The 18,909-nt window shown below is 47.2% G+C and overlaps 1 protein-coding gene across 2 annotated transcripts in view; it reads left to right on the top strand.

The window, feature by feature from the left end:
* Positions 1 to 18,909, top strand: part of Fam117a (family with sequence similarity 117 member A) — a 62,133-nt gene that overhangs the window by 489 nt on the left and 42,735 nt on the right. The gene's annotated exons all lie outside the window — the stretch shown is intronic.

The raw sequence follows: 18,909 nt of genomic DNA, 5'->3' as shown, positions 1-18,909 counted from the left end.
GAAGAGTCTGCCCGGGCGGAGTGAGAGGTGCTGGGATGGGTGCAAGGAGTGTTGTGGGCGCCCTGAGCCGAGGGTTTCACTGGGAGCCGGAGCCGGTGGGCGCTGGACGCCTGCTCGGTGAGGGGGAGGGGCATGGAAGAGAGCCGGGTGGAGCCATGTGTTACTTCTCCAGCTTGAGTTTGGCCCCAGCGTCGCTTTCTATGGCTCTGGAGTTCCTTTCTCCACCACTTCACGTGCGCTTCCCATTATGCCTCTTCCAGGAGCTGATTTGAGCCCAGCCCGTTGGAATAAGTTAGTTTAACGGCTTTTACTGCGGTGCAAACGCACCTCTGTTCCCGATTTTCTACATTCCTCTCGGGTGTAGCCCAGAAGTTGTATGTTCCCCGTATTTTTGACCTGCTTAATATGGCTGTCTCATTCCAGTCATCCTGTGCGTGTGTGCTTGTGTACAGGAGTCGGACAGTTTGCACCATACCTCTCGCCCCCCACCGAGGGTGGTTTTGTCCTGAGCGTTCCCAGCCAACGTGGCAGTGGAGTGCTTATAATCAAGTATGCTGTGGCAAATACCCCACTTTCTGAACAGCGCCCAAGCAGTTTCTTAATAGCAGCTTGATGTGGTGGGTGTGGGGAAACGAGGGTGGAGCAAATTTAACCTTGCTTGCACACTCAAGGCTGTGATGGGACCCACAAATGCAGGCCCTTTGGAACGGAAAAGGAACCTACTTGCATGAGGAGGTTGGCAATAAGTTAAAAGTGAAGTTTGCATTTGATTCACACCAGATGTGAAAGGATCATTGCACACTTCCTAAGCCTAAGTTTGTACCAAATGTACAAAAGTTATGTCCCTGCCATCTTAATGTGACATTCTCCAAACCAGACTCTTAAGCTTTCTGGAGATTACTAAGCTTGGATGTTGCATAGCCCCTTCCTGAAGGTATTCTGTTACAAGAGACTTGCTCGGTAGAAATGGGATTCATCATCAGGTCTCTTTGGACCTCACTGTATGTGTTAGTATCACATCCTGGAACGCAGAACTTGGTCAAATCTGGTAGCAAGATGGTGACCAAGTAGTCAAAGTATGTGTAGAATCTGGTGGTGTAGAAGAAGGCAATGCCCAGACAGACTCATGCCTACCATCAACTCTAGAGCAAGCCACAAGACTACAAACCTGTTGGTTTTGTTTGGGCTTCCTTGAGACCCAGGGAAGTTAGAGCAGCAAGCACCAGAACCATGTCGCTTGGTAGGAATGACAGCAGCCTTGCCTGTGCAGTAGTTAGAAAGTGTTTAGCGACCATTTTCAGAGCAGTTGTTTGGTGAGTCTCACAGAGCTAGCGTGAAAAGGGAAAGCACCGGTGGGTGCTGGCAGAGGGGAGGAATGTCGGCTTGGATGCTTGGGTTCTTCACACCACCTGCTCCTTTTGCAGGGGCAGGGTCTCTAAAGACACTGATGAAAACAGGAAACTAGACAAGGCTGTGTAACTTGTCAGGTGACTTAGGGAAGATGGAGTGGATCCCTGCATTATGTATTTGGTTGGTCCATTGTGTCTCCACCTGTTAATATCCCAGAGGTATTAAATAGACATTTGCCTATGGGGTAGGATTATCTTTAGGTTTTCAGTAGATAGGGGAGAGAAAGGAAATAGTAGCCTGAGCCCATTGGTATTTTTGTGGCCAAGCATTAAAGGAGGGGAGAGTCCCCTGGTCTTTGTCTTGGGGCATATTATTAGCCCTGTGCATGTTAGCCTCACCTTCGTGTATCTTCAGGTTGTTTATTCCTTCCATGCCTTGGGAAGGGACAGGAGTGTTTTCCTCTAGGCCATTAGGACATGTCACATGGAAATTCCTTGCTGTCATAGACCCCGAAAAGAATGATGTTAGTCGTCTGGTTAGTTGAATACAGGCTCTTTCATTGACCAGCTGGTGTAGTCTTGAGGAAGTTTCTGGACTCCCTTTCTTCTGTGGACAACAATATCTATATCCTAAGAACTAAATGAGTTCATGAAGCACTGAGAGGAGTGCCTGGCACACGAAAGATGCTGTAAAAAGTGTGTGCTGCTGCTGCTGCTGCTGCTGCTGCCGCTGCCGCTGCCGCTGCTGCTGCTGGGCCTGTTACTGCTGTGCTCTACACTGAGCTACTGTAAGAGCACTGTTGGGGAGAGCCCACTGCCTTTTAGGCTTCCGAGAGCAAACCCAGACTGGTCTGAAACCAGTGCTGCGGGTGTCAGAATTTCAGGGCCTCTTGCGTTTTTATTCTGTCATCTTTTAAAAGGAACTTTCTAAACAGAGCTCGGAAACACAACAGTTTAAAAAGGCCTGCGAGCCGGGACCGGGTTTCAGGAACAATTAAGTGTCGTCACTGTTTCTGTTTCCCATCCCAAATGATGTCATACTCTGCCTGTGCGGTTATCTCTCGCCGCACGCCCTGCTGGGATCCTGACAAGACAGATTAGGCCTTATATAAAGGGTTATGGTGCAAAGAGTGGGTTTACCTTCTGTGACCATTCATCCAGAAGGGATGTCTTCATAAAGCGAGGAATGGCTTCATTTTTATGAGCTGGAGCTGGAAGAGCTAAGAGAAAAATGAGGGCCAACTCTAAGAAAGCTAAGAGCCACTGGTGGGTAATTGAAACCCTGGATACATTTCTTACCACAATTGTCCCTTGGATTAAATTCTCCTTTGTGTCTGAAGCCAATTTGAGGCTGCTAACTTTTGTGTTCTTCCAGAGCCAATGATGACAAATATATAACAGGAGTAGGAAGTGAATTTCCTGGGTCTTATCTTATACCTATGGAGAATTTTCAGGCTCCATATCCCTAGAATGGAAACAGTAGTTTTGTGGTGCTAAGGATTGAGCCCGGGGCTTTGTGCATGCTACACAAACACTACCACAGAGCCACATCTCCCAGCCCATGAAGATAACATTTAATTAAACTTTGCTAATTATTTCTCCAGCCAACCTGGGAAACCAGATGCTGCCTGGGAACCACCATACTCCACCAGAACTTTCTTAAACCAGGGGTTGGTAATTATAGCCTGTAGGTTATATCTGGCCCTGAGCCTGTTTTTGTAAATAAAGTTTTATTGGAACACAGCCACACTCCTTAGACATTAGCTATGTCTTGTTTTCATGCTGTCAGTGGCAGAGTTGAGCCTTTGTACAAAAGTTCATCTATCCTTGTTCCGAACTGTACGCTTGACTCTTACACCAATGTAAAAATCAGTTTCAAGAGTGTGTAATGTATACATCCTCAGAACACCCTAAGGTTAGAGGACGGGAACAATCCTGTACCCCTACTCATATTTTAGGGGGAAAGGAACCATCTGTTTCTAGTCAGTTCTCAGGCTTTGTGGAAGGCCAGCACTTGTGAATACAGATTCCCACCCCCATGGTTGTCAGGTGACATGTGTTCAGTGGACAGAGCTCATTTGAATTTACATAAAAGCTTAACTGTTAAGCAAATTTGCTCCCTCTCTTTCCTTATGGCCCCCTACCCTCAACCTAACAACTCAAACTGCAGAGAACATATTTTTAAAATTATATAGACATCACTTGAGGCCTATCTCCTGTATTGAATTTTTCTCATTACCTTATAGTTTTCTGAACAGATCATTGAGAGCTAGCTGGTAGTAGTCATGGTTGCCCTAAAATACCAAATTCCCCAGAGGGACATAGGGAGTGTTCTCTTGAGTGGCTATTTCCTGAGTATAAGGTGTCACTGTTATTAGGGATGTCACTGCTAATTATTTAATGCCTTTCCTTGCATTGTTTTGAAAACTTAGCCCTTGGAGGATGGGTGTTTAGATGGGTGTGAAGCCATGTCAAAGAGGTTGTATATTAGAGGTCCTGGGAGAGAGTGCTCTTCAGCCTGTGTCCTTGTGGGCTGTGGTGCCACAAACAGCTGGAAGTTTAAAATAGAGTTGGAACTTTCTCTGCCAAGGAGTCATCTTGGTATAATAAAGCTTGGGGGTACAGTTAGAATCCTTCCAGAGCCACAATTGTCTCTCTGTAACCTGCGATTGGGACAGCTTCTGTTGGGAAGCATTAAACCCTCAGGCTTTTCCTAGCCTGACACAGCTAACTGATGTCCTTCCGTAGCTTTGCCCGGCCCAGTCACAGCCAGTAAAAAGTGCGTTTCTGAAGTGTCTGACCCTTAGATAATTATCAGTAGTGATGACTTTCTTGAAATCAGAAGTCTCCGGTTTCTAGGATGTCATTAGCTATGATGATTGCCTATCTTTTGGGTACGCAAAGGAGTGTGGGTCCATGTGTTCTTAGGTTTGTTGTTGTTTGGTTGGTTTTTTGTTTGTTTGTTTGTTTGGTTGGTTGGTTGGTTTTTTTGGATAGCACAGTATTAGATAGCGTGAGAAATTCTTATATTACACAGTTAAGAGGCCAGTAGAAGAGGAGTGAGAACATTGTGGGGGTGTGGTGGTTAGTGGATATTGTTCTCTCTGGTTCCAGATAGGGATCTCTAGGAAACATGAGGCAGGGTTACAAAATTTTCATAGTGATGTGGATTCGAGTGTTGTCAACACGGTTGATGGGCTTAATAACCAGGAGACCCCTGCTGCCCTGCCGGCCTTCTCTGCTGAAGTCAGTGTGTCCTGAGTCACATGGGCCCGCGCTATCCCTCCATCTTAGGAGAACTGTTAAGAATTTAACAGCTGCCTCTCGGTTCTTACCAGCTAAAGGATTCAGACCTCGCGCCGTGACATCCTCTTCCAGGTCTGATTTTGGAGTTTTTATAGGTACTGTCAAATGTATCGAGCACTGCTTGACACTGGCTCGGGTCCTGCCTGGACTTACCTGGTCTTGCTCTTGTCCCATAGGCAGTGTGCAGCCCTTCTGAGGGCTGGCGAGGTAAACCTGGGGATACTGTATTTGTTCCTTGTCCTGTTGCTACGACTAAATACCTGACCGAAAAGGAAGGAAGAGTTTATTTTGGCTCATAGTCCAAGGATGCAGTCCATCAGGACAGGGAAGCAAGGAGAAGGGACCCGAGGCTTATATTACATCTGCACTCAGGAAGCAGAGAGAGAGAAACGTTGGCGCTCAGCTCAGTGTCTTTTTGGGCAGTCCATGGGATGGTGCCACCCACATTTAGGGTAGGTCTTCCATCTTAATTCACTTAATACAGACAGTCCCTCAGAGTCACACCCAGAGGCTTGTCTCTTCCATGACTCTAGACCCCGACAAGGTGGTAGTCACAATTAACTACCGCCGATGCCCAGCAGTAAGTTAATTTAAGGAGTGTGGACAATGTCTTGTTGGCATAATCACTTCTGCCCTCTTCTGCTACAGAATTTGTTCTTCCCTGTAGAACAGGGAGTAGAAGCCAAGAGTAAGGACTCTCAGCTTTCTGCTCTGCCTGAGTTACAGCCTCACAGAGATTCCATTATTTGGTTTGCAGAGTAGGAATTAACCAAACACTAGCCAAATCTATTCACATGGTTAGGTCCAAAACAAATCCTGGTCTCGGAAAGGGAAGAGTTGAGGATGCTATTTGAGGTCCATGAATTATCTGTGCTCCAGTTCCTCCTCCACATGGGGCTCCAGACGGCTGTCATTCTTGGGCACAGCTGGCTGTGAACATGAAGCCTTCCAGCTCACAGTGCCCACTGGACATCCTAGCTTTCTAGCACGTTGCTCTCTCCCTAGAGTCACAACCAAGTTGAATACCTAGCTTGGGAGTCATTTAAATGGTTATCCTTCGGGCTGAGTAAGCTGCAGTTGACTTTCCTGTGTGGGAGTACCCCAGCCAATCAAGAGCAGCTTAAATGAACTTAAAAGAGCACTATCAGAGTATTTCATAATAGGAAAACTGCAAGTCCAGCCCTAGGGAAGCTGGAGCTGAAGCCTTGGCCATGTACAGACACTTACCCTGCCATGTTCAGGCACACAGGTCTGTGGGTTTGCTCTTGAGCCTTAGACAGCTGACACTGGGGGAGGAGGATGGGGTGCCTTAGGCTTCACCCGCCTGCACAGTAGCAGTTTATGCCTCCAGCTCCCTATTAAAGGGTGTGTGTGTGGAGGCCTGGGGAGAGTCTTCTGAGGGATTTGATTGCTCTCATGCATTTGGACCATGATTAAGAGTTGGGGGTGCATTCTATTGGAGGCTGCCAGAATGTGTCATCTTAAATGGTGGACAGTATTGGCCAGAGCAGAGTTGTAAGTTTAGGGTACCTCCCCTCTGACCATAGCTCCCTATCTGCTAATGGCAGGCAGCTTTTCCCAGGGAACCATCTTGCTAAGGCACAGATAGTGTATCACCAGCTCGGCCACCTGAATCCCTTCTCCTATGATCTGAAGTGACAACCTTCAGGCCAGCATTGAAGTGTTGAGACCAAAGGTGGGATTTGACACACAGCTCTAAAAGCAGGTGCTAGCGCATCCACAAGCAAATGAATTATAAATGCAAGCTGGAGAAGGTGCAGAATGAAGGAATATTCAGTATGTGGTAAGGCTAATTATAGACCTACTGGCTTTTGAATAGATTTTCTTTCTTTCTTTTCTTTGAAATTGGCCAATGTATTTTCCCTAAAGTTAAATTAGGTTTCTATTGTCTTCTCTCCTTTCTCTTTCAAAAGTGACATTTTTTAGAGCCTGGGATGTAGCATAGTGGGAGAGCATGTGCTTAGCAGTGCCAAGCTTTGGGTTCTATCCCCGTCACTGTACACACACACACACACACACACACACACACACACACACACACACACACAAAGTGCCACTGCTGTAGTCTTGTCGGCTCAGCAGTGTTCTCAAATCTCCGTAGTCCCTTCTGCCCCATCCTGTAAACTGTGTGCATGCCTTTTTCAGAAGTAGGTGCCTCGTGTTTCCAGTTCAAGTACAGTGGAACTCACCCCACAGCTTGAACAGATTTGAGTGCTTCTGCCGAGGGAGAGCCAGGGCAGATGGGGAGTGTCATGCTCAATAAATACTTGTTGGATTGAGTTGCTGGAAAGGCAGTGGAGTGGAGAAGGGAGTCACACCTCCTCCAGGCTCACTTGTAATGGCCTTTCCCACTTTTAGTCCCCGTACACTGTTCCCCCTCACTCGCACCTCTCCGGGCTCACTTGCAGGACAACCTGCCCACTCCACAAAGCAGCTGTGTTCTCTAAATCATCGGTCCCCTTTTCATCCTGGCTTTTGGGCTTCAAGCCCAGCTGGTAGCAGAGATGTCGCATTTCCATGGAGGTCTAGGCCTGTAGGTTCTTTTCCTAACATACTTAAAACTAGGGGGGCAAATCACCTAGGGGGGCAAATCATGGAAAATGACAATGTATAGGATTCCGCTGTAGGTTTGTTTAAAGTCTGAACTACCTGGCTTTTGGCTTAGAAGGAGGCGTGGTTGATGGGTTAAGGAGACTGAGGAGTGCCCAGTGTCTTTCATGCCAGATAGACCAGTACCAATTTTTTGGTATTGCTCTACTGTACAGTAAGGAAAAGCAGGATTACAAAATGAGTGGGTGCCTTTTTAGGCCAGGCAACAGAACTACCAGTGGACCTTAGGTTGGCTTTCCCAAGTGTGATCAGGTTGAAAGCCCCCTCCTCCATGCCAGGCGGCATCCCATAACATCAGGTATTGCTGTTCCTTCCCTTCACCTGCTGAAGTGGAGAAATGCGGGAGAGAGGTGTTCATGATCATTGTCCAAACCCTAGACATTTAGACTGTTATCCAGTCTGTTTCCCTGTAGCCAACTGTGGGTCGCCATAGACAAAGTGGTTTAATGAACCTGCCCAGCTGGGTGTGACTTTGAGCAGAGTGAACATGTGATCAGGAGAGCAGGCAGCTCTTTTCCCTTCCTCCCTCTTCCCTCCTCCCTCCTCTTTCTTCTCCTCTTCCCCTTCCTCCCTCTGCCCTCCTCCACACTCCCTCCACTTTAGAGTTTCCTGAGCCTGTTTGATGGTCCACGTGGCTTTCAGAGAACCACTGTGGATAACACGTGCGTTCCCTGCCCCACAGCTGTAGGCTCGCAGAAACCTGTCATGCTGTCCCGGGATCGGGGAGCATCTGTTCAACGCATGCCCATCAGATATCACATAGGCCCTGGGAGGTGGGGAGCTGGTGGGTGGTACAGATGACAGAGAGGATGCAACCAGAGGTCTTTTATACTCAATACAGCGTAGCATGGATGGAGAGGGGAGGAGAGGGCTGTGGGAGCCACGTCCGTGGGGACAAGTACCCCTTAACCTGAGGGAAGCACAAGGAGCTGTCACGTGAGTCGTCCTGGATTCACAACAACAACAACAAAAGTAATAAAGGGCTGTTTCCATGGTAAGAGCCGAGAATTCCAAGTCTGAAAGGCCCCCAGTTCACCTGTATTGTTCAGAGAACTTGAGACATAAATAGCTTTGTTTTGACAGTATTCATTTGTTTGTCTCTCTTGCTGCTCATAATTGGCACTCAGATGTTTTACATTTGCTTTCCCTGTGTCCTGCCAGGGAGGGTGGCATTTCCTTGTTTTTGCAGACTGGGAAACTGAGACCCAGAAAAAGAAATAACTTGCCCACAACCATGTGATTGACAAAGCCCTTTTGCTTGATTAAGCAAGGGTCTCTTCCCACACATGGAAGTGTGTCGTGAACTTGATCCCGGCATGGCATACCCACCGCCTCGCTCATCTCCAGCTTTTGTTTCCCTTTGGTTTGTATATCTTATTCCAGGCTCCAAGTGCACCCGATAAACGGATTAAGGAGAGAATTGGAAATCGGTTGCAAAGATAAGTCTATTCCTTGAGCTTCCCGAGGTGCTCACACAGTGGGTTTTCCACACTTTGAACTTGTCCTGTGAGCTGTAGACTGGTAGATAATGGGAAGATGGTGGCCAGCGCAGCACTACGTGTGTGACATGGTGGTGACTTTTGAGTGTTTCTGGCTGTTTGGAGATTGGCAATTGCCATCCGGAATGAGTAGCTCACCAGGGACAGGAGGGGAGCTGAGGGCAGACTGATGTTCCTGCCTCTGGTGGAGTCATAGTTGTGGGTACTGATCTGGAATTGTATGAGGGAGATATGTCTCGATGGCACGTGCTTATAAGAGACGGTGTCTCTCTTACATGTCACTGTGAAATGTGGATGGTGCATTTCTATGGAAAGGGGTGGGCACAGGTGGCTTTCTGCCATGAAAACAACTTAGTCCTCCGTGTAGGGTAGCCCCTGGCACCACCACTCCCACATTCCTGATGGGAAAGAAGCCTCTCCATAATCTGCCTAAGCATGTCCCTCATCTTACTTTTGGTTAGCTAGGAGTGGGGTCCTTGTGATATTTAATAGCATCCCATAGGGGCCCAGTGGAGGCTTGAACTCTGGGAGAAAAAGCTCCATCTAGGGAGCATTGCCTGGCCGGCTTCTTGGAGTTAACCTGCCCCTCTACAAGGTGACTTTCCTCTCTATAGAACTATTTCATGTCCTAATGTGTGTATGCTTGTGTGTCGTCTTTCCTCTCCAGTTACTTCACAACCTTGTAAGGTAAAATCTTAGTTAGCAAGTATTCTAAAAACACTTCTGTATAATAAAGTTGTTTCCATTTATATAATGCTTTCTTGTTGTTTGTTTTGTAATTTTTGTGTCTTTAAGTAAAAAAAAAACAAAAAAGGAGGAAGGGCTAGGAAATGGCGTCGTTGGTAAAGTGCTCATTGCCCAAGCCTGAGGACCTGGTTCAGATCCCAGCAGCCATGGAAAAGCGCGGTTCATTGGTGCACATTAACTCCAGCACTGGGGGTGTGGAGATAGCTAGACCTCTGGGCTCCTAGGCTGGCCAGCCGAGCTGAATTTGTGAGCTCCAGGTCAGTGAGAGACCCTGTCTCAAAAATGAGATAGAGCTGGTAGGATGGCTCGGTTGGTTAAAAACACTTGCTTCACAAGCTTGATGCCCTGACCTCAGTCCCTCAATCCCATTGTTGAGAACTGACTCCTGAAGGTTGGCCTCTGACCTCCACATGCACACTGTGGCATGCACTTCCCTGTATCCCCACCCATATCATACAGACAAATAATAATTTAAGAAGTTAAGTTTCGGTGTGGTAGAACATGATTTTAATCCCAGCACCCAAGAGGCAGAGGAAGAGCAAGTCTCTGAGTTGCAGGCCATCCAAGGCTACATAGTAAGAACCTGTCCTCCCCAAACAAAACAACAATTTAAAATACAGTGGAGGAGCAATTGAGGAAGACTTTGGCCTCCATGTGTACATATATGTGCACACACATGCGCACACACAAGTGCATATACACCATAACACAGGGAGGAATAGAAACTGACTTGTATCACTTTATGGAACTTGTCTAAACTGTGTGGTCACTGTCCATGTAAAACAGTGGACATTTAAATGCTGCCATTTGCAGGGAAAGGAGCAGACGTCCATAAACCGTCACCAGATAACAAAACCTTTTGCTGTCTCTTAATTGCCAACATCCCATTTTGTCATAGTTGCCTGTCCTTTCAAGGAATAAAACTAACACTCTCTCTCTGTCTCTGTCTCTGTCTCTGTCTCTCTCTCGTGTGTGTGTGTGTGTGTGTGTGTGTGTTTGTGTGTGTGTGTGTGTGTGCGCGCGCGTGTGCGTGTACGCACATTTTGAGCAAACCTGTGGGTGTCAAGTATGAGTGTCGGAAAGTATGTGAGCGTGTGTAAAATGCATGTGACAGCAAGCCATCAGTAAAGCAATTGGGCATGTGTGTTAGTAGGCAGATCTAGGTAAAGATTATGTATGTATCCTGTGTACTTATTCTTTTTATTGTTGTTTTGAGACAGGGTTTCTCTGTGTAGTCTTGGCTGTCCTGGAACTCGCTCTGTAGACCAGGCTGGCCTCAAACTCAGAGATCATCTGCCTGCCTCTGCCTCCGGAGTGCTGGGATTAAAGGTGTGCACCACCACCTCCCGGCTCTGTATACTTGTTCTTGAACAATCAGTTTTAAATCATTTCCAAATAAACATTTAACCAATAAATACTAGACTAATCTGACTATCAGGTTACTTCTACATGCTTGTAATGTCTCTTATTCTCCCCACTTAACAGATGGAACAGTTGATACCCAAGAGTTATGGACCTGTTTTGAGTTCACATACCATGCTGGGGTGAAGTCAGGGTTTTGCCTCTGTCTTAGATTGCCTTTTAGGAGCCTGTAGCTTGCCCCTCCCCAATTGGATAGATTGGTATCAGACCTGGGAACCGACTGGGGGCCAGTTTCTGTGTTTGCAAGTGCGGCCCTTGCTCCATGTTGCCCCAGCGTGCTGAGCTTGCTCTGCATGTCCAGTGTCTTCTGGAGGAACATGCCTCCTCTCTGAAAGATGAAGCACTCTTCCACTCTCCTCTGCTCGTCACCTAGCTCTTCACTTCTTAAAATACTGGGAATTAGAAGGCACATCCGTGCCACAGCCATACAGTAACACTACTGCACATTTATATAGGAGAAGACAGAGGGGCAAATCAGTGAGTTTGGCTCAGAAGTGGTGCCGGGGTAGGGGCCCGGGCCAGATGGCTTTTTCTGTGACATATACTAGGCAGTTATTGTACCCTCTGCCTTGTGAATATGGTAGGCCTCAGGGGAGTTTGTGTGGTTTAATGCAGGACGTTGTACCAAGTGGGACAGGAGTTATAGCTTACTCTAAAGGAAGTACCCTTTGGTCTAGCTTTCCCTTAACCCCAGGCTCAAGAAGGCTGGGCCTGGGATTACTAAGCAAGGTTAGAGGAGCAGACAGCCCTTGCTGTATCCCACCCTTCCCTCTCACATCAAACCACTTCAGCTCTCTGGCTGTGCTCCCTAAGGGCATTCAGCCATTCTTGTGGTTTTGTTTATGCTGCAGGGAATGAGTGAACCCTATTCTACTTATTTTGGTCAGTTGAGCCAGATTCTTACTGTGTAGCCCAGGCTATTGTAGAGTTTGCAATCCTCCTGCCTCTGCCCCCTGAGTGCTGGGATTGCAGATCTGTGTCACCACACTTAGCCCTACTCTACTCTGTAACCTGGTGGGGGTGGGGCAGTTTTCTGTGACTGGACTGATGGCTCAGGGGTGAAGAGCACTTGCTGCTCTTATAGACGATCCAAATTCAGTTCCCAGTGCTCACATTGGGTAGCTCTCAACCACCTGTAGCTCCAGTTCCGTGGGACCTAACACCCTCTTCTGGCTTCTACAGGCACCTGTATGCACATGCACAAACCCACACACAGACACACAAGTACACCCATAGTTAAAAATAAAAGTAAGGGGCTGGAGAGATGGCTCAGAGGTTAAGAGCACCGACTTCTCTTCCAGAGGTCCTGAGTTTAATTCCCAGCACCCACATGGTGGCTCACAACCATCTGTAATGAGATCTGGCATCCTCTTCCGTATACATAATAAATAAATTAAAATAAATAAATAAATAAAAGTAAATCTTTTTTAAAAGGCAGTTTTCTGGAAATCTTCAGTTTTGGTGTATATCTTTTATCTGAGGTGCTTGCTGTCGCTGGCTGTAATTAAGTTGTCCTTAAAGGATTATTTCATGGCCCAGCCAGCTATGTGAAGTAGACCTGTGGGCATTTACTATGTGAGTGCTTCCGTTTGCCCTTAGGAAGTGATCAAGTTATATGGACTCCCTCCGTTGACCCTCTTTGTATATCTGCCTGTATCTTCCACTATTCTGGCTTTGTCCTGACCCAAAATAACTGATGGCTGACCCAAAATAACTGATGGGTGGTTGACAACCAGCAAGGAGGAGGAGGGTGAAATGAGGCTACCCCCAATTCCTAGGGGGTTGTCTGGAGTTTAGATGTCTGTGTGGGAGCCACTGTGCAGATAACAGAGCTGTCTGCTTAAAAAAAGACTAACTGAGCTTGCCTTCTGGGTCTCAGAAGCTGGGATAGGACATATGGGTGATTAATCTCCCATACTGTTTCCCTGGATCCAATTATCCTTCTGTATCGGTAAGACGAGCCTTCTCTTATAGAAGGTGACATTACCATGAAGCAGCTTGCCGGAGAAGATCTGGTTCGTCACCTCCCTAGTAATGTGTGTTGCCTCACCCTCTGCCTCTGGAGCTGCCTGTGGAGAGGTGACCCGGGAACAAGCCCTTGGCTGCTTTCTTCTCCTCCCTGCTGTGGTCTAGGCTCTAAACATCCAACCTTGCTTTTCAGGCTGGCTTACCTGGAGGCACTGCCTAACCTTTGCGCCTCTCTTAGGAAATCTGAACAACTGGAGGGCAAGACCAGGACTTCAGAGCAGGGGGCTGCCCTGGAATGTCTCCCAGCACACTTTGGGGTTTTTCCACAGCCCAGGCACAGCGCGGTCATTTGCCATTTATTTCCAGTTCAGTTCCAGAAGGTCAGGGCCCAGGTAGGGATTCACTGGGTCGGATGTAGAGTCTTTGTGGTGTCTCCCCTGTGAAGCCGGGGACGTGAAATAGATAGAGCTGGAGTGAAGAGATGCCCGGACTGTCTGCAAGTGGGACAAGGTAGTTCACAGTTGTTTTTGACAGTGTTGGGAATTGAACCCAGGGCCTCAGACATGCTGGGCAGATGCTCTACTACTGAGCTGCATCCCCAAACCCTTCACACAGGTTTTCACGGATGAGGCAGAGCAGATTCGGGTGACTGACATTCTAGGTTCTGAGGAACCTAACTGAGCCTTTGTCCCTTGTAAGTGTCCCTACGCCAGCCCAGGGCAGGATGAAAACCAAAGTTAAGAGCAGCGGATCCTGACAGAGTCCAAGCTAGTGAAGTGTAGCAAGCTAGTAACCTGTGTGCCCTCCGTGCTCCTGAGTATGCTTGGTGGTTACTGCAGCTTGCCCAGCCATGTGACCAGGCTTTCTGGTGTGGCCAGCCACAGGTAAATTGAGCACTATTTATATTTTCCTGCTTGGGAGGAGGTGGGCAGGGACATGTGGGAGCCTACAACACAGCTGTCTCAGCTGCCTCGGTGAGGCGTATTTACCGTTGACTTGGTCATTTCTTCTCTCTCTCTCGCTGCCCTAGATGATACTTCATGTTCTGACCTTCCACTTTAGCTACGTCGGTCAGCAGCCCTCTCCTCTCTACCCTTTAGGATTGCAACCTTCTGCCCTCAAGGGCAGATATTGAGTCAGGAACCTGTAATGGTCTCTTCCTGTTTTCAGGGACAGACCATACAGATCATTTACAATCTCGCTCATTAGTGCAGCGGACTGCGTTTAGTTCTTCCCATTGTCAAGTTAGACTCTCCAGCTAAACTTATCTTTTCTTTTTAATATTTTACTTTTATTTCATTTGCATTGGTGGTTTTTGTTTGTTTTTTGTTTGTTTTGTTTTTTGTTTTTTCGAGACAGGGTTTCTCTGTGTAGTTTTGGTGCCTGTCCTGGATCTCACTCTGTAGACCAGGCTGGCCTCGAACTCACAGAGATCCACCTGGCTCTGCCTCCCAGGTACTGGGATTAAAGGTGTGCACCACCACCGCCTGGCTGCATTGGTGTTTTGCCTGCATATATATCTGTATGAGGGTGTTGGGTTCCCTGGAACTGGAGTTACAGACAGTTATGAGCTGCCATGTGGATGCTGGGAATTGAACTCAGGTCCTCTGGAAGAGCAGTCAGTGCTCTTAACCACTGAGCCATCTCTCCAGCTTCCCCCACCCCTCCTTTTTTTTTTTTAAAGGACAGAGTCTCACTATGTAGCCCTGGCTAGCCTGGAACTATCATTAGATATATGGACCAAGTTGTCCAAGCCTGTCTGTTCCCCTGTGTCCATCAGTGTATATGTGTCTAGACAGACCCTCACATGTGTCCATCTGTACACAGTCTTTTGGTTGAACTCTTTGAAATGACCATGTCCCTTTCTCCTTACTCCAGCAGCTTCTCCTGAGAATGAAGATGGTTTTCTTCACAGTGTTATCATGCCTAAGGAAATTAACTGTGACTGGGTATCATTTAGTATCTAGTCTGTTTTCACACTTCCCATTTAGTGACTCACTGGTAATCTTGGTCTGGGGGTTGGAACTCAGGGCCTTACACATTCTAGGCAAGTGTTCTTCCTACATCCTCAGAACAAAGGATCTTAGTCAGTTCTATCTTTTTTAAAAGGCTCTCAATCCAGAGTTTTCCCCTACTCTGAATATACATGCTTGAGAGAGAGAGAGAGAGAGAGAGAGAGAGAGAGAGGAGAGAGAGAGAGAGAGAGAGAGAGAGAGAGATAGATGATTTGCACATGTACATGTGTGTACACTTGTGGAGGTCAGAGATTGTTGTCAGATATCTTAGATTTAGGTTAAGTGTTTCTACAAGAACATGAGCATGGCGGCCACACCTTTAATCCCAGCACTCAAGAGACAAGGGCAGGTGAATCTATGTGAGTATCAGGCTAGCCAGGGCAACATAATGAGATGTTGTCTCAAAACAAAAATAAACTTTTCATGAGTAAAGTTGTGTCTTCATACTGTTATTTTAGGATGTATATACTACCAGAGTGTTCCTAGTAGTAATACTGTCATTGAAGACAGGTATGGAGATTGAACACCAGGGTTTCACACACATCTGCTGTGTCACTGAGTTGTACCTCCAGCTTAGTCATGCTAAATTTGATCACTTCTGGTGGTGACCACCAGATTTCCCACTGTGAAAGCACATCATTCTCCTCTTAAGGGATTTCTGGGGGGACACTTTGGCATTGTGTAAATATCCTTTTCCCCACATTCTTTGGCCCAGTAGTCTTGGCGTCTGTTGACTCTTCATGATAGAGATAGTATATCGAGAATTTCATAAAGACAGTTCTGAATTAACACGAATTGAAAAGAATACTGACGTGACTAATTCAACAAGAGGAATAGCAGAAACAATTTTATTTTGTGGGGGAAGGCGACAAAATGGGGCTGTCAAATTGCATGTTAGCTGCTTGAACGTGTGTGGTTTAGAAGTTTGCTGGAAGCCAGGAAGAAAGCAGATTGGACAGCGTTAAAATGAATAACGGTTCATTCATAAAGCGGAAATGATTTTGATGGTTTGAAAATAATCCGTAATCTTATTTTCTTGGTGTTTGGTCCTCCCTCCTCACTAGAACTTGTCTTTCTTTTAAACTGTCTTCATCTTCCCTTGGCCACCCCAGTGTGCTCAGTGACTAAAGCAGTGTTCCCAGATAGGATCATCTCGTTCCTAGCAAGGGTTTCCCGAACCAAGGCAGCCAGGGAGTCATTCCACAGTTGAATCTAAGATACAAGTGTGGGAAATTTTCTTTGAAAAACCTTCTATTTGGGAAATAAAGGGCCTCACTTTGCACTTTGACCTTGGAGAAATGAGTTCTCACTCTGTAGACCAGGCTGGCCTTGAACTCACAGAGATCCACCTGGCTCTGCCTCCTGAGTGCTGGGATTAAAGGTGTGCGCCGCTGCTGCAGCCACCACCCACCCAGCTGTGAGTTCACCTTTGAACGTGAGATGATACCTATCACTGTAAAGTCTTGGAGACTCTGCCCCATAGGAGAATGCATGAGAGTGTGGGGTGCACAGAATCAGAACAGAAACCAGAGTGCAGTTTCATAGTTGTCCTCTTTCAAAATTCGGTATAGATGAACCTCCCCAGTCTGGTTCTCCCTTTGCCCCACTAACCTTAAAAGCTAACTTAAAAGCTGACTGGGTGTCATGATTTTTTTTTTTTCTGTTTGATGGAAATCATTACCATAAGAAGTGAAGCAAGGAAAAAAGGTGCTTGCCCATCCTTTGAGTTTGTATGTCCCCAAGGAACCTATTACTTTCCAACAGCCATGGGGTGAGTATTGTTTTATGGGAGGAGGCTACTGTGTGGGTTCTTCTTACAAAGGCCCCCATTAGATCTTAAAGGAAGACATGCTTCGATCAGTAACTGCCGGTGATTTGTTTTGTCTTGAGAATGCTACAGTCCTACAGAACTCCTCTTCAGAGAATCGAGATAAGGGTGAAAAGTTCACACTACTTCCTTTTCTTCTAACTGCAGTTTCTTGAGAACCGAGCAAATGTCAGAGGCCCGACAGCCTGCTTCTTTGAGGCCGGCGCATGCATGCTGGGGTTACCCTTTGCCTCCTGGAAGATACACAGAGTGTAGTCCTTATTTTTTTTTTTTTCCCACAGTGACATCTCCCGAAAGGCTTCTCTTGGCCCAGTCCTCCAGCTGCCTGCAGATGTGGTCTACATTTTGGGAAGTCAGACATGAAGCCAGAAATGGTTTCACTGGTTCTTTCTTGTGTTGTACATTTAAATATGGAGTCACAGTGATTGATGGAGAGCTTGGCTGAGAAGTGCTTCGTGTGTACACAAAAAACATTTCTCTTTTCAGGATAAAATCTTGGTAGGGGAAACAACGTTTCCCCCCTCCTGTCTAGTTCTTTTGAGTCCCTTCTCCCTGTGAAAGTTGACCGTTAGCTGTGATTTAGTGTTGAAAGAAACGTTAGTCAGGATTGGGATTATAGTTGAGAGACAGAGTGCTTCCTTGAGTTCAAGTTTCAGCACTGGAAAAAAGAACAAAGGAAACCCGCTCAGAGCTCCAGATTTAACGTAGCCAGCCGGGATGGATGGGGTCTCCATGGGCTTTCCATGGAGGTCTTCTAACCCCCCTACAGTCATATTGGGGGTTTCAGTTTTACCACAACTTCCCTCCAAAACCCACGTGTCCCTGAGCTAAGCAGTGATGAGGCCCCTAACCAGAGGGAGCTCGTGAGGCCACCCTATGCCTGTCAAGCCCAGCACATGTCCAGAAATGGAAAGACAATCCCTGTGAGGCTGCCTACCGCACATCTGTCCTTGAGGAAGTGTTTAGAAAGTCTGAGACCCTGTTGTGTTTTGCTCTCCCGGTTTCTCAAGTGCCACACCAGAGTGGCCAGGGCAGGGCAGGACCCCTCCGTGTTCTGCCATACTGCCCTGGCCCTGCGTGCTTCTCATCCCCAAGTGAAGATCATTGATTGAAAAGCAAAAATAAACAACAAGCGTGCATGTGTGCATGGAGAAAACCAAGGATATATGTAGCACTGTGGTGATCTCTGGGTGGGGCATGCATGGCTTTTAGTTAGGGTTTTCACTCATCTGCATTTTCTTATTTCCTATAACGCATTTGTAGCTTTTGTTACGATCAGGGCTCTTTTCTCTTTAAAGAAGGCTAGTGCTAAGAAATTTTCAAAGCCTGATGACATGAGAAAATGACTCATACCTTGTTGTTGAACCAGCTAGTTGTCGAGTTTTGGCTGGGTGTAAAATCTCATTATGTCTGGCTTTCGTTTTAGGAGTGTCCTAGGAAGGCTAGGCACATGCTGGTGGCGGTGTAAGGAAGAGCATCTTTGCATCCTAGGTTTCTCCCTCCTACATGGCCTGTAAGACGGTGAAATGATGGACTTGTTCCTCCGGATGCCCAGCCAGAACCCTTTGGTCAGGGCTGATTTCTCCTGGCCCATTACTTGGTCCCCACCTTGGCCAGGCTGAGAAGAACCAGGAATGTCTCGTGTCCTACATCGTCGGCAGTTTTCATCCTGAGCACACTATCACTTCTCCTCCGAGTTCCTCTGCTGGGGTTAGGCTTGAGTTGATTTCCAGTGAGGGATCTTGGGAGAGGTAGAGATGGATTGGTGGCCCTTTTGAAAGCACCTTTGCTGGGGGGTAGCCCCTAGGGGTGTGCCTGGTGGTGTCTATCTGACGGGGCAGTGGCATCAGCCTGCCCTCTTCTACCCTGCGTCTTGTCTTACAGGATCCTCTCCTATCAGCAGAGACAATCAGAGAGCTGATGCTTAGTGGGCACTCAAACCTACTTACTAAAGGCGTTGTCCTCTGTGTGTGCGGCTGGCTCCCTTGACAGTCCCCTACTAGGCAGACACCGCCTGACCGCCGGGCCTCTGCTCCCTTAGCCCTCTCCCTGAAGCCACACAGGCATAGCAGTTGGGAGACAGGGCCAAGTGGCCCTGGAAGATAGCACCTAAGGCCTCTTATCTAGTGTGTGCTGTTTTGTTT

This window comes from Peromyscus californicus, unplaced genomic scaffold (assembly GCF_007827085.1).
Source record: "Peromyscus californicus insignis strain IS unplaced genomic scaffold, ASM782708v3 Scaffold_3__1_contigs__length_106647218, whole genome shotgun sequence".
Taxonomy (NCBI): domain Eukaryota; kingdom Metazoa; phylum Chordata; class Mammalia; order Rodentia; family Cricetidae; genus Peromyscus; species Peromyscus californicus.
This window is presented reverse-complemented; position numbering and strand designations above follow the sequence as displayed.